Below are 16063 nucleotides of genomic sequence, written 5' to 3' on the forward strand. Positions count from 1 at the left end.
CTATTAAGCCTGTCTCAATCTATTTTAATGCAAGAAATGTGATTGGCCATCTCATTTCATTATCTATTTGTGTTTGAATTGAAATTATGAAAAGTGAAATTTAAACAAGTTTTGATTGAAACAATATAGATTTAATCTAGAACGAAAGTATCTATGTTATTTGTGTAGCGTCTAGGTTGTGAATTCAATGTCTCTTAATTGTTGAATTTACCATAGAAATATAGAAAGTTCATAATTAGGTCGAGTTTTATAATTCCTAATCCTATTATAAAATACCTTGACAACTTGTTAGCTTAATAAGAAGAAGAATCTTTAATATTGTTTTAGTGATTGAGAGGAGGGATTGTAGATGAAATTAAAACCCCTAATTGTTTAAATCCTTGGAATTTTATTCTTGTTTATGCTCTTACAATCTTGCATTATTTTTAGTAACTTTATTATTTTTAATTATCATGATACAAAACAAATTTTCGTTAACCAAATAGAAACTAAGAATTTATTATCTGGTAATTGATAATTCAGTCCTTGTGGAAGGATACTTGGTCTTACCAAGAAATTATTACAAATTGCGACTGTGTGCACTTGCATAGCTTTAATTTTCGCAACAAGTTTTTGCTTCATTTCCGAGGACTGAAAATTATCAATATCAAAGTAATTAATTTTATTTCTTATTTGGTTGTTCTTTTAATTGTTTCTAACTTATTTTGTGTGCACTCTTGACCATTTTTTTCAGGTAGTCCTGTTATATGCGTAGACGAAGAGGAGCAGATAGGCTTGTTCCTATTAATCATGAGATTGAGAAAGCGTGCTGGCAGAATCATAGAAACAAGAGAGCTAATAGTCCAACTGTGGTTATGGAAAATCCTCAAAACAATGATGGGTTGAATGGAGGGGTGCCAGAAGTGGTGCAAGGACAAGCTCAGAATCCCGCTTTGAGAAACTTATGGGATTATGTACTCCCAACTATTACGGGAGTGCAAACATGTATAAGACCACCGAATGTGGAGCCTAATAACTTTGAGATTAAGCCGGCGATCTTACAAATTGTGTAGTCCACCGTGAAATTTGGTGGCTTACACTCAAAAGATCCTCATATTGACATAGCTAATTTTCTAGAGCTATGTGCAACGTTCAAGTATAATGGGGTGAGCGACGATGCAACCAGGTTGAGGCTATTCCCATTTTCACTGCAGGATAGAGCTAAAAGTTGGTTGAACTCCCTTCAATCCAATTCCATAAATACTTGGGTGGATTTGGCTCAGAAATTCCTTGCCAAGTTCTTTCCTCCATCAAAGGCTGCTACATTATGGGGGGAGATCAATAATTTTTACCAACTTGAGGGGGAATCTTTATATGACTCTTGGGAGAGGTTCAAGGAACTGTTGAGAAAGTGTCCTCATCACGGCATTGAAAAGTGGATGTTGGTCCACAACTTTTACAATGGATTGTGCGGTACTACTCGCACCATAATTAATGCCACAGCTCGAGGGGCATTTATGAGTAAAAGTGCCAACGAGGCATATGAGTTGTTGGAAGATATGGCTACAAACAACCATCAATGGTCTGATGAGTGTGCAACTAGTAACAGAAAGGTAGCTGGGGTTCCTGAATTATATGCAATCACTGCTTTAACTACTCAAGTTGCAACATTGGCTAAGCAATTGCAGTATAATACAATATCAGCCAATGCCATTCAGTTACAGATAGGGTGTGAAATTTTTGGTGGTACTCACCAATTTGAGCAGTGTATGACAACAAAGTTCAATATCACCATCCTTATGGAGTAAGTCAACATGATGAGTAATTTTAATAGGCAAGCCAACAATCCTTTCTCCAATTCATTTAATCTAGGGTGGAGAAATCACCTTAATTTTTCATGTAGAAATAATCAGGGCTAGCAACCTAAATTCCAACCTCATTCTCAGCAGATTATGCCTCAACCTCTAGCACCACAACCTAGGCCACCAGTTCCTGAAGAGAAGTCAAATGAGTTACAAGTTGCACTGTTGACCTTGACCAACTCCCATGCTCAGTTTATGACTGAAACTCGGTCATCCATCAGAAATCTCGAAGTGAAAGTGGGGAGACATTGGACTATGACTCTAGGGATAAGTCAACAGTGGAGGATTACAGCTTTTCCTTCACCAAATCCCTAGACTTCTATTAAATAAATGGGAATTTTTTTAATATTTTTATTCGTTTGAATTATTTTGGATACTTGGATATTTTGGACATATTTAAGGATATTAAGTATTTATCATATTTTGATTTTTGCAAACATTGGATTTTATGTGAATGGATATGAGTATGCATGTCAATTCATTGCAATTAAGTCTCTAAGTGATAACTTGTTGTACAAATTTTCTCCTCTTATGATGGTTTCTTTTGTGCCCTAGAATATCAACATGTCTACTACAGGAAGAGGCACTAGGGTTGGCAGAGGAGGGGGTAGAGGTCGTGAAAGAGGTGCCCCTGCTAACCAAAATGCAACAGAATCCTTGGCATGGAAGTGCCACCAGTACAACCAGCAGCCCCACCTGCACTAGCTATTGACTTAGCTGTAGAGGCAGCAAGATTAAGGGAATAGTTGAGACAGAGGGAAGAGGAGTTGGCCTAAGCCTAGCAAGCACCTCCAACCAAACAAGTACTGTTGGCACAACCTGAGACTCCAGTACAACAAGCGCCCCCTGTGCCCCCACAAGCACCAATGAGCTATGGATTTGAGCCAGTATATGAGCGCTATAGGAAATAGTCTCCCCAAAATTTTGAAGGAAAGCCCAATCCCATGATAGTTGAGGATTGACTGAGGTTGATCGAGGCCATTTTCGACCATATGTAGTTAAACGATCAGCAGAGAGTCTCGTGTGTTGTCCGCTTAGTAAAGATGGACCCCAGAAACTGGTGGGACGTGGTGAACAAACAAGACCTCTAGATAACATGACTTGGGAAAACTTTGTCCATGCCTTTAATGAGAAATACTATAGTATTGCAGTGTTGGAAACCAGAGTCGACGAGTTTGTGACCCTAACACAAGGCAATCTTTCATTCATAGAATATGCTCAGAAATTCAACAGATTTGCAAGCCTCGCTCCAGAGATAATCTCCACAGAGACCATGAGGGCTCAAATGTTTATAAGGGGACTAAGACCTATGATCACTAGAGATATGAAAATGATCAGCACAGAGCTGGTTAGTTATTATGAGATTTTAGAAAAAGCTCGAGAAGATGAGTATATGGAAGACTGTATATGGAAAGACAATGCTGCAAGGGTGGAGGCCAACAAGAACAATGTCTTATAAGAGAGCAATATGAGGAAGGCACAGAGGGACAAAATAGTGGCATAGACAAGAGGCCTAAAGCTATAGGTCCAAATGGTAACAACCACAACAACCACAATAACCATAGCAACAATCATAATCGCGAGAATCACCAAAACCGTAGAATAGAGTACCCCAATTGTCCTAAGTGCTCACACAAAAATTTAGGGGAATGCAAAGCAAGCTCAAAAAATGCTATAAGTGCGGTCAAGTAGGTCATTTGAAGAAAGATTGCCCACAGTGGAAGGCAGGAGTTGGACAAGGGAGCAATGGCAATCTAGTTCCAGCAAGAGTCTCTTCTTTGACCCAGGGAGAGGCAACCAACAGTAACACGATTGTCACAGGTCAGATTTCTATTTTTGGTATTATGTATGGGGTCCTCATTGATTCTAAAGTGACTCATTCTTATGTTGCTTACACTACTACAAAATACCCTTTACGGGACACTTTTTTAGGACACATCTAAATGCAAGTCCTTAAAAATGTTTATAGAGTTTTTTAGGACACTCATCGAGAGTCCTGAAAAAACACAATTTAGGACTCGTAATGAGTGTCCTAAAAAAATATGCGAGTCCTAAAAAAATCTAGGCTAAAAATATGCTCTTTTACTTAACAATTTTAAGGACTTGCTTTGAGAGTCCTTAATACTGCGAGTCCTAAAAAAAATGCGAGTCCTAAACAAATCTAAACTAAAAAATAAGTATTTTTTATATACTCATTTACTTAACAATTTTAAGGACTTGCTTTGGGAGTCCTAAAAAAGTAAAAGAGACACATTTCTTTTCTTTGAAAATTGGGGATTTAATTAGGTTATTGGGTAAAACTTTGGACTACCACGCCGTACGTCATTTTTTTTGTTCACTCTCACCAAAAAAAATTAAGTCCTCCTCTTATAATTTCACGACTCAATCTCAGTCTCTCTCTCCCTTTGCCGTCACTCTCTCTCTCTCCCTTTCTGGTTTGGTTGTTCCCCCTTGCCCTCACACTCTCTCTCTCCCTTCCTGGTTTGGCACCGCCATTGGCTCTCAATCTCTCATCCTCTTTCAGCTGCGGCGAGGGCTTGAACGGCGCTGGCGAGGGTCGACTGCATCTGTATTGAAGAGGTCGAACAGGTAAGTTTTTTCCTCAGCTTTTTTTTTTAAATATCTGGGATCAAAATGATATTTGGGTATATATATTTTTCTTTGAGATCTCTGTATGTATATATATATGTGTGTAGCTGGGCGTGGTGTAGTGCTTAAAGAATGTCCTTACAAATATACAATGCATATATAAATATATATATGGTCATATTGATGTTTCTGTGACATCAGCTACCTTTATTGTGGCAATGGCAGTATATTTACAGAGAGGAAATCCTGATTTTTCACAGCTTAGTAGTACCATGTTTGGTATATTTTATATGGATATCTTCCTTGTTTCTGGGTCAAGCTTTGATGCGGTCTGGTAGTGCCAACCTTAAACACTAGTAAGGGGTTTAATATATGCACTTAATTTAAAATTTGGCTGACTCATCATATAGGCCATGCCTTTTCTATCTTTTATCTTGTCACTCCCTTGACTTTATATGCATAGTGGATTAAGCAAAGATAAATGGTTTGGAATTGTGCCAGTAATGTATGTTCTGTGTATATGTTAAGTCATATGTGGCCTAGTGAATAGTTTAGTATTATGCTTTTCATCATTTACTAGTGTTGTACGTAGAACCAAAATTCCATATCACTTTTTGGCAGCAATAGGAGCTTCATGGCCTACTGTTCTTGGTGGGCCAACTCACTGGACAATTGGGCTTGTTGCAACCTTAATCTCTATCAGTAGCATCATTGCAGCTGACACTTACACATTTCTGGGTGGCAAGGTATTCAGTCATTCAAAGTTTCTCTAATTTACTTATGTCTTATCAAAAATAATATCTGGTGAAGATATCACTGGACAATTGGCCTTGTTGTTATGTTTCTGAAGAAGATTCCAAACCCTCATAAGCAAATTATTTATGGTTCTATTATAACAAGACTTTTATATGTGAAAGTTTCAAACCGAGATGCATTTTCTTGCAATTTATTTTGTATTCAACTTACACTCCACTAAAAACCTTAGTTTCAGATGTGATGGAATTGGTATTTCAGACATTATTTAGGACTTAATGAGTATTAAGGACTCCCAAAGCAAGTCTTTAAAATTGTTAAGTAAAACACTTAAAAAACTATCATTTTTTCAAAATTATAGGGTTAAAACACAAGAGAAAACCCATCAGCACTACACATTTGGGGATTTATTCAATCACACCATTTAGGGCTGGTTTGCTTTGAACGGCGGCTGCTAGGTGAAGGACGCTCAACGGCACACATTTGGGGATTTTGATTGGTCTTAAAGCATTGGATTTGTAGCTAATTGCAAGAGGTATGTTATATTTAATTTAGTTTTAAAAAATTTCAATATTTTATAAATTTGAATGATAATTGTATTACTTTAGTTGAATTTGAATATCTTAGATATTCAACCGTAGTGAAGTTGATTATGGAAATTCTGTGTGCTGTGGTGATAACAGAAGATTGAGAACTTGCATGTCTTAGTGAAGTAGGTTCTGAGAATTTTGTGTGCTGCGGTGATATATGGATGAAAACCTATGTGTTGTTTGATTTGTTTGACATGTTGGTGTTGATTGTGACAGATGGCTAGGCTAGTAAATTAGGGGATATGTTGTCCGATTTTCTATAGATTTTTTTGTACTTAGTTTTGTGTGGAAATATGAAAAAAATGACTCACTTTTATGCTAGCAAAGACACAATTTTTCTAAACAAGATAGAGTGACAAGCAAAGGAAAAAGCATAAGCTATAGCTTTGAGATGAACAAGTAATCTATTAAAAGTAGGCACTAAAATTCTAGAGTTACAACACAAACAAACAAGCAGAGGTACACTTAAAAAATCACAACATCCAAAGTGATAATGTCATAGCCGAGGACACATACTATCACAACATCTAAAGATAAGGATCCAGAAATATACAAACAAAGGAATTGCCCCTAGAAATTTTTATTTTTGAAAGGAAACTGAACTTGTATTAATATTTCTAAAATAAATAGAAGTCAGTATAGTAGAACACCAGATTGATAAATTAAAGAAAGTGGCAAGTTTCATATAAGTACAAAAAGTCCAGCACAAAACCCATCGAAGTGTCAAAACTAATTGTCAAATGACCTTGAAACTTAAAAAACTTTCCAGTACAGAACTTAATCACTCTAAATTGAGCTAAAATTGGCTAGTTAAATGCTTGAAGTCTACTTGAAGAACAATAAGCTTTATGCATAAATACACAAAACCACAACATGCTCACACTTTTTTCCGTTAGAGTGTTCTCTCCTTCCCTTTCATATGCATCAAATCAAAAGCACCTGATCACAGTTCTGTGTACGAATATAATGAGCAGAATAACATTACTACATCCAATTCAAAAAGCCATTTAATTAACTTCAAACTTATAAATCTAAAGGGGCAAATGAGATTAGATGCGATAATATGTAGCATTTTTTATTTAAATTTCGACCAAATACAAATACAAATACAAGTATTTTCCAGAACGTTTAAAATAAATAAAAATTGGACTATATACATAATATATATATTTAAAAAAAAACACCTTGGTATGTAACACCTATGATCACAGTCTCATCATATTGCATGTATAACTTATGCATAAGTATCTACTCATTTCCATTTTAGAAATGAAATTTAATGTACATTTCTATGGTTTATTCTTGAAACATATAATATTCAGAAGAAGCAAGCCAACTTGGTCAAGTATCGACACAACATGTGGCTAATAATTGGGCCAACATGTAACCAGTGAAAGTAAGTTCTCATTAAATATAAAAATTAGACATGACAGAATAGAAAAGCTCTATTTCTAGTTAGCATAAACTACAAGGTAGAATGTGGTAAACCTTGAGAAGAGAAGTAAAAATACCAAAATAGAAAGCATAGTAGCAAGTAATCAAGAAGAATCTAAATGTATGAAGTTTATATATATATATCAATGGATTCTATTTTTTGATTAATTATGACCTATATACCTGTAATTATTATTATGATGACCTTGTATCAACACTTGGCTTTGGGTCCGGCAAATTTATGCTATGCTAATAATTGTAGAGAAAAATAGAAAAGCACCATCTTGGGCTATGAGACTTCAATTAAGTTGAATATATTACTTCTATTCTATACCAAAGTCTCAGCCAACTGTAGTTCCTTTGGCCTGTAAAAAGTAAAAGACCTCAATTCAATAGAACAATACATTATGAAACAATAGAAATGGCAAAACAAAAAGAGAGAGCACGAACTCCAAACACATAATCCTTATCATTAACAGATCCAATATCATATAGTTGGGATTCAAAACATAATATATATATATACATAAATGAATAATACGTAACAGAATTACTACTCAATACAATTAGTAGACCCATTTTCAATAACAGAGCACAACTATTTTCTCCATACAATTATTTAGTTTGGAGTAAACTATTTTCAATAACAGAGCACATCTATTTTCTCCTAAAGCAAAACCGATTTATGACCCTGGCTAAATCTAATTCAATAACAGAGTAAAGATGTATATGTAACCAATTTATGTATATGTAAAGATGTTTAAGATATTTAATACTAAGAATTGTACATGTATTACCAATCTTTATATAGTGTCGTAAACAACCAAACAATATCGACTGCGGATATTACGTTATGAGGATGATGAAGAATGTACTTATCAATGCCCCTCATATCAAATATTTCTTGTCGAAACAGGTAATAAACAATATAAAACTACATAGTATTAATCTAGTACAATTTTTATATATGCTTTGAATTTATTACCACTAATATAATTATAATTAAATTTTTGTTTTTTTTTTTCAGTTCACCTCCGAAAAACCATATACTACTCAAGAAATTGACGAAGTTAGAGAAGAATGGGCAATGTCATTTTTACAATTGGTTAGAGCGAAATGAATGATGCTATAGCTAGATAATTACAATACATGTTTAGAAATTTTTAATTTATTTCGTAAAAATTTTTTGCCATTTTTTTAGTATTTTCTTTTCAAATTTCTTTTGATACATATTCGACACTCAAATGGATATATATTTTTAAATCAAAATTAAAATTATAGCTGTATTTTTTTAAAAAAAAATTACTTTTAAGGTCATGCAAAGCGAGTCCTAAAAAATTACTTAAAGGCACTCAACTAGATTTTTTAGGACTCGCATTGCGAGTCCTAAAAACATTCTTTTAGGACTCGCAAAGAGAGTCCTAAAAACTTAATTAAAGGCACTCAACCAGATTTTTTAAGACTCCCATTTTTTAGGACTCGCATTGAGAGTCCTAAAAACCTTAGTTTTTAAGGCTCTCAAATAGAGGACTCGCAATGCTAGTCCTAAAAATCTCTTTTTGTAGTAGTGTTAAAATGTAATTGATAAATTGGGATTACATTGTAAAATATTTGGGAGTTGCTTTAGGAAATTGTTACCATCAGGAGAGATTATGTTATCATCTAGATGGTTACAATCAGTCTCTACAGCAGTTGAGCGTAGGGAATGTCCAAAAGACCTTATAGAATTAGATATGTTGGATTATGATGTAATTCTTGGCATGGATTGGTTGACTAAGTTCAAAGCAACTATAGACTGTCGAAGGAAAACAGTAGAGTTCAGACCAGATGAAGGGGAGTATTTTTCTTTTAAATGAGAAATGACAGGATTCTCCACACCTATCATTTCGACATTGGATGCTTAGAACATGATGCAACATGGGTGCTCAAAATACTTGGCGAGTGTGGTAGAAAAATCTAGAGAGACAAAGTTGAAACCAGAAAATGTTCACATAGTCTGTGAATTTCCGGAAGTGTTTCACGAGGATCTTCCAAGTTTACCCCCGAACAGAGAAATGGAATTTGTGATCGAACTTGCACCAGAGACAACACCAATATCTAAGGCAACCTACTGAATCGCACCTACAGAGTTGAAAGAACTTAAGACAAAACTACTGGAGTTGTTGGGAAAGGGTTTCATTCGACTGATTAATTCACCTTGGGGAGCACCAATATTGTTTGTAAACAAGAAAGATGGGAGTATGATAATGTGCATCAATTACCAAGAACTCAATAAGGTCACAATAAAAAGCAAGTATCCTTTGCCTAGGATAGACAACCTTTTTGACCAACTATAAAGGGCAGCAATGTTCTCCAAGATTGATCTATGATCTGGGTACTAGTAGTTGAAGGTGAAGGAGGGAGATATTCCCTAGAAGGTATTCTAAACTAGCTATGGGCACTATGAGTTTTTACTGATGTCTTTTGGATTGATTAATGGTCCTTCGACATTCATGGATATGATGAACAAAGTATTCGAGGACTTCTTGGACAAGTTTGTAGTTGTGTTTATAGACGACATCCTAATATACTCTAAGACTAAGGAAGATCATGAAGAGCATTTGAGACTGACGCTCAAAAGACTTCGAGAACATCAGCTCTATGCTAATTTTTCTAAATGTGAATTATGGTTTGAGTAAGTAAAATTCTTAGGGCATATAGTGTGCAAAGATGGAATATCAGTGGACCCAACTAAGATTGAGGCCATAAGAGACTTACCCCAACCCAAGATTGCCTCCGAGGTCTGAAGTTTCTTAGGACTAGCGAGTTACTATCAAAAGTATGTTAAGGGATTTTCTAAGATAGCAACACCCTTGACCAATCTGACCCGCAAACACCAGAAGTTCACCTGGACATCAAAATGTGAAGAGAGCATTTAGACTATGACATACAAGTTCATATTTGCACCTATTCTTTGTGTGCCCACCGAAGAGGGAAAATTCATGATGTATTGTGATGCATCTAAGAATTTGTTGGGATGCGTGCCGAAATGGAAAGGTAGTGGCTTATGCCTCAAGACAACTCAAGGAATATGAACAGAGGTATCCTACACATGATCTGGAGCTGGCAGCAGTAGTTTTCACACTAAATATATATGGAGACACCGCCTATATGGAGAAAAGTGTGAAATTTATACTGATCATAAAAGTCTAAAATACTTCTTCACTCAGAAAGAGTTGAATATGAGACAAAAAATGTCGTTATAACTAGTAAAAGACTATGATTGCAAAATTCTATACCACCCAGGCAAGGCCAACATATTGGCTGATGCATTGAGCAGGCGGGGACATGGAAATGTCTCGACACTGAGTACAATAGAGACACCATTGTAGAAAGAGATTATAAGTGTTGGAATAGAGTTGGTGATAGGAAGCCTAGCGAATCTCACCCTATAGTCCACCTTGCTAGATCAGTGAAACAAAAGGCTTTGGTACAAGAAAATGGTGACGATGACTTCTCTATGTCCAAGGGAGGGTTACTACAATACAAGGATATAATCTTTGTTCCTAATTAAGATGAGATTAAGATGAGAATTATGAAGGAGGCGCATACGACACCCTATTTCTTACATCCGGGATCTACAAAAATGTACCAGGTGCTAAAGACTTTGAACTTTATGGCTGGGGATGAAGAAAGATATCGTTGAGTTTGTCGCCAAATGCCTATCTTGTCAGCAAGTGAAGGCAGAACATCAAGACTAGCAGGGTTGCTACTGCCACTTTATATTCTAGAATGGAAGTGGGAAGACATAGCAATGGATTTTTTTGTAGGGTTACCTAGGACAACAAAATATCATGACTCTGCCTGGACAATAGTAGATAAACTGACCATGTAACGCCCTGCTAATTAGGGTCCGTTACCACGTGTTTAAAATTAGTGCTGGACTCACTATACAAGTCATTTGGACTAAAACATGTGATTAAGCCACTAAGGGTTCATGTATTAAAAATCTTAGACAACGAATAAACGTTTCCATTAAAAGAAAACTTTAGTCTTTACATGGGATCCCAAAATACAAGTTTAAAAATTTGTTTACAACTCAAGGAATACAAAACAAACCGACCAAAGCAGCAAAATAGGGTCCAACCCTAGATTCCCATGCGATAACTCAGTCGTGGTGGTCGAGAAGACTGCATATGTACACACCGCCCCTAACGCTCTCCAACTCATGGCAGGAAAAGCTCCTCCCTACCCTTACATGCACCACAAAGCACCCGTGAGCCAAAACACTCAACAAGAAAACCTACTAACAGAATATAACAACATGCTTGACAGTAATAACCTAAACCAAGCACACGCACTGTACTAGTAAGTGGCCATTGGGTCACACAAGTTTGTGTTGCACTCCCATTCATTGATATGGCATCCGAGCCAGTCAGGTGCATAATGCACTCCAAGGGTGGCCTATCCATATCGGCCTGCGCCCAGCGCACATAATGCTGATCATGACTGATAATCCTCGACTTATAAGTCGGGCGTTATGAACCCTCGACTTATAAGTTGGGCCTTGTGATCCCTCGACTTATAAGTTGAGCGTGTGATTCCTCGATTTATAAGTTGGGCCTTGTGATTCCTGGACTTATAAGCCGAGCCTTATGAACCATTGAGTTATAAGTCGGGCCTTGTGATTCCTTCACTCATAAGTCGGGCCTTGTAAACCCCTCGACTCATAAATCGAGCCCCACAATTGACAGACTTCCGACTTATAAGTCGAGCCTCCTAGTCAAGAACAGACATACATATATTACCCTTATCATACATAAATACAACACATTATAATGTACTTACACAGGTATACACATGCATATTACATTTAACAGTTGGGTCGAGCCCTAATCATATTACATTTAACAATTGGCCCGAGCCCTAATCATATTACATTTAACAGTTGGGACGAGCCCAAGTCATATTACATTTAACAGTTGGGCTGAGCCCCAGTCATATTACATTTAACAGTTGGGCCGAGCCATAATCATAATACATTTAGCAGTTGGGTCGAGCCCTAATCATAATACACTTGACAGTGGGTATGAGCTCTAATCATAATACACTTAACAATTGGGTCGAGCCCTAATCATAATACACTTGACAGTGGGGGCGAACCCTAATCATAATTAACTTGACAGTGGGGTCGAGCCCTAATCATAATACACTTGACAGTGGGGTCAAGCCCTATTCATGTATCTCATGCATCAGGTGCAGTTTTCTTACCTAGATCCCCGTGTGAATAATGAAATGACCCCAAACGCTAATCTTGACCCGAGCCTGGTGAAAACCATAGTCACAACACACATATATGTTCATTAGGACTTAACCCCAGAACTCTAGTTCCAAACCAAAATCTAACTTTTAAAACCATGGTTCTCAGTTAACGGGGCGCTAGAAATGTCTCCCAGCCCTCAAGTGGGCTCCTAAGTTAGATTCCCCGAGCCCCCGGGCCTAGCCCTAAAATCAGCATTGCATCATTTTAGGGCCTTTGGCGCGGTCGCGCCTACCCTTGGCGGGGTCGTACCCCTCAACTTGAGCCCCTAAATTGGAATCCAATTTCCCCCTTTCTGGGACACCAACGCGGTCGCTCTAGGTCGCTAGAACTCAAAAAATCTGCCCAGAACACAAGTGTTCTTCCCCAAATCGAAACCCTGCAATTTCCAATGAATTCCAAACCTCAAATCCAACTCAACACAACGTTTCCAACGAAATTCCAGCCACATAAACTATACTAAGCCTAGGCAATAAAACCCACCATTCAAGCCATCATAACACATTTAGAACCTTAAACTAAGAATCAAAAATCATAAACTCTCAAGAACACCATTTTAATATCAAAACAAGGAAATCTCACCACTGAATTTCAAATTTCCTGAGGTTGATGATGACCTTAGTAACCTTAAGTCCCAAACCCAGCTATTAATCCACAAGGATCCCCCTTCAATCTCTACCAAAAATCAACTCCTTGGCCTAGCTTTGGACTTCCTTGTGTGTTATTCAAAGAGAAGGGCTCCCAAAGCTCAAGGGAAAGTCTTCAACGTGAGTGAGCCTAATTGGTAAACCATGTGGTCAAATTACCATAGTGCCCCTTGCCCCATTTAACCTCAAAGATACCTCAAATTATCTTATATAAATCCCAAATAATCTATCAAACCAATATTCATCAATTAATTCCCGTTACTCTATAATTCCCTGATAATTTACCAAATTACCGAAATACCCCTAAGCTCACTCTGAGCCGGGTATTTTACCCCATTATGACTTTTTCGCTAACTAGCTCCCTAGGATCGCCTCGTGCCGAGTAAGTTAAAAATCATATATCACACATATTTACAATTGTACCCCCAATGGGTAAAAATTACGAAAATGTCATTCTAATAAGAAACGAGCCCACATGCATATTTAATACACTTAAACATGCAAGCATAATCATATCATAATACAATTCACATAATAACATGCTCATAACACACAAGCACCTAATTAACTCAATTATTTCCTCCCGGTCCCCTAATCTAGGCACTAAGCCGTATTAGGGAGTTTGGGGTGTTACAATTATCCCCTCACAGAAATTTCATCTTCGAAATTTTACCTGAACAACTTGGGATACTAATCCCGCCTGTTGGACTCTCGATCCCAGGTCGTCTCCTCGACCTTAATGTTCCTCCATAATACCTTAACTAAATGTATGGTATTGTTTCTCAGGACCTTGTCCTTCATGTTTAGTGTCTGGGCTGGTAGTTTCTCATAGGAGATATTTGTTTGAAGCTTCAGACCCACATAACTCAATACATGAGTGACGTCTGACACATACTTCTGAGGTGTCGAAATATAGAATACATTGTGTACGATCGACAACATGGAGGTAAGGAAAATGTATAGGCCCACTTGCCCGATCCCCTCCAGGATCTTATAGGGTCTCACAATTCTAGAGCTCTGCTTGCCCTTTCTCCCAAAATCTCCTCACCCCTTACCATGGTGACACTCTAAGGAAGACATAGTCTCCCACTTGGAACTCTATGTTCCTACGCTTCAGATATGAGTAACTTTTCAGTTTACTCTGTGATGCGAGCATCCGAGCTCTAATCTTCTCGATAGCCACATTGGTATTCTGAACTACTTTAGGACCCAAATATATTCATTCACCCATCTCATCCTAGTGAATGGGTGATCCACATTTCCTACCAAACAACATCTCATAATAAGCCACTTGAGTGGTTTCCCGATAGCTGTTGTTGTAGGAAAACTCTATTAGAGGCAAGTACTTACACAACGACCCTTCAAAGTTCAGTGCACATGCTCTCAGTATGTCCTCCAATATCTTGATAGTCCTCTCAGACTGACCATCTATCTGAGGATGATAAGTTGTACTAAACTTCAGCTGTGTGCTCATCGGACACGATCGAACTCGAATTCCATAAAGGCGTACTATTTCTCTTACATAGAGATATGCATACTGCTCAATTGTATAAGTCGTCCTTACTAGTAAAAGTGGATGATTTGGTGTATCATTCTACGATAACCCACACGAAGTCGCGTTGACCCACCATCCTGGGAAATCCCACCACAAAACCCATGGTGATGTCTTCCCATTTCCACTCTGGGATATTCAAGGGCTGTAATAGCCCCACTGGTCTCTGATATTCAACCTTGTCTTGCTGACACATCAGACACTTAGCCACATGCTCAGTTACGTCCCTCTTCATCCCCAGCCACCAATATAAAGTCCTCAAGTCATGATACATCTTTTTGGTGCCGGGATGCAAGAGTACGAGGTAGTATGGGATTCATCCAGAATATCCTGTCTGATCACAGTATCCATCGGAACACAGATCTGACCTTCCTTTATTCCCTTCAATAGTGTAGACTGTACCGTAACGTTGACCACCTAGCTTAACAGCAACTCTATTCCCTGTAATTGATCAAACCGGTCATCTATCCTTGGCAAATGATACATATTCTTAATGGTCAACTCATTCAGTTCCTTGTAATCTATGAACATCCTTAGAGAACCATCCTTCTTCACAAATAGGAATGGCGCACCCCATGGTGAGAAACTGGGTCTGATAAAACCCAACTCTAACAACTCTTGTAATTGTACCTTCAGTTCTTCCAGCTCTGCTAGGGCCATTCTGTAAGTTTCCCTAAACACCAGCTCTATCCCAGGTGCTAGTTCAATAACAAATTTTGTCTCTCTCTGCAGCGGCAACCCTGGTAATTCCTCTAGAAACACATCTAGGAATTCACAGACTAACCTAGTCTCTTCTGGTCCCACTTGCACGACCTGAGTGGTGTCCACCACGCTGGCCAGGAATCCTATGGAACCTCCTCGCAATAGATCTCTAGCATTCAATGCTGAAAGCATAGGGACTCAGGGTCCATGCATAGTGCCAACAGATTCAAAGTGGTCCTCACCCTCAAGCTCAAAGGTTACCATCATTTTCTTACAATCTATGGTTTCCCTATACTTCTCTTAACCAATCCATACCCGGAAATCATGTCAAAGTTGGTCATAACCAACTCTACTAGGTCAACTGACAACTCTTTATCGTCTACTATCACTGATGGTGATCTAACCCATCTTTGGGATACTACCAACTCCCTCAGATGACATCTTCTACATCTGGTGCACCCTAGATATGTCCTCCAGTTCCTGTTGGCGCTCTAGTGGCCAGCCTATACACCCTGTGGCCTCCTATCAGGGCCAGAAGCAAACACAGTCTCCGGGGTCTTTCTTTTCTAGTCACTAAGGCCTCCGCCCTACCAGATCCTATAAAAGGGGGATCCCATTCTCTCGGTATCCATTTTGGCCACACTCTCACGCCAGAT

The 16063-nt window shown here is 37.9% G+C and overlaps 1 long non-coding RNA gene and 1 other non-coding gene across 2 annotated transcripts; one reads left to right on the forward strand and one right to left on the reverse strand.

Annotated features, from left to right (window-relative positions):
- Positions 1–1301: 1301 nt before the first annotated feature.
- On the reverse strand, positions 1302–1408 carry LOC133807960 (small nucleolar RNA R71). The gene has a single exon (XR_009879838.1). It is a non-coding gene; the product is annotated as a small nucleolar RNA R71 (small nucleolar RNA).
- A 2779-nt stretch (positions 1409–4187) lies between these two features.
- LOC133804490 (uncharacterized) lies at positions 4188–8123 on the forward strand. The gene is made up of 4 exons (XR_009878506.1): positions 4188–4430; positions 5052–5176; positions 5545–5718; positions 8019–8123. It is a non-coding gene; the product is annotated as an uncharacterized LOC133804490 (long non-coding RNA).
- Positions 8124–16063: the final 7940 nt, after the last annotated feature.

The sequence above is a fragment of the Humulus lupulus genome, chromosome X (assembly GCF_963169125.1).
Source record: "Humulus lupulus chromosome X, drHumLupu1.1, whole genome shotgun sequence".
Taxonomy (NCBI): domain Eukaryota; kingdom Viridiplantae; phylum Streptophyta; class Magnoliopsida; order Rosales; family Cannabaceae; genus Humulus; species Humulus lupulus.